This window comes from Pygocentrus nattereri, chromosome 25, assembly GCF_015220715.1.
Source record: "Pygocentrus nattereri isolate fPygNat1 chromosome 25, fPygNat1.pri, whole genome shotgun sequence".
NCBI classification, from domain to species: Eukaryota; Metazoa; Chordata; class Actinopteri; order Characiformes; family Serrasalmidae; genus Pygocentrus; species Pygocentrus nattereri.
Genome location: NC_051235.1, coordinates 26,738,763 through 26,739,195, shown reverse-complemented (window position 1 = coordinate 26,739,195; position 433 = coordinate 26,738,763).

Here is a 433-nt window from a genome sequence, read left to right as displayed (position 1 = left end):
TTCAGATTTGTGCTCGAGGTCAGAGGACCTAAGGACCAAACGACGCTGAAAATGCCCGATATGGACGTTAACCCCTTAAAATCCCAGGCTTATTACATACTAAGGCTCATTATTCAACAACTACAGGGATTTTAATGCAAACCGACTGAGCTTCACTCTTAAAAAAGATTCTTTAAGGGTTCTTTAAAGGTTGTTTAATATAAAAAATGGTTCTATGTTGAACCATGAAATCTCAAAAAAAAAAACCTTTGCATGACTAAAGGGTTCTTTGCATCGTGACGCTTTTCAGATTGGTGAAGAATGTGTTGTATATGGCACCAGTGTTCTGTTACGCTATCAAGCTTGTAACAATAACAGAACCCTTTTCAAAAAGGTTCTATATAGACCATCTACAACACACTCCATCAGTCTGAAGAACCTTCCACAATGCAAA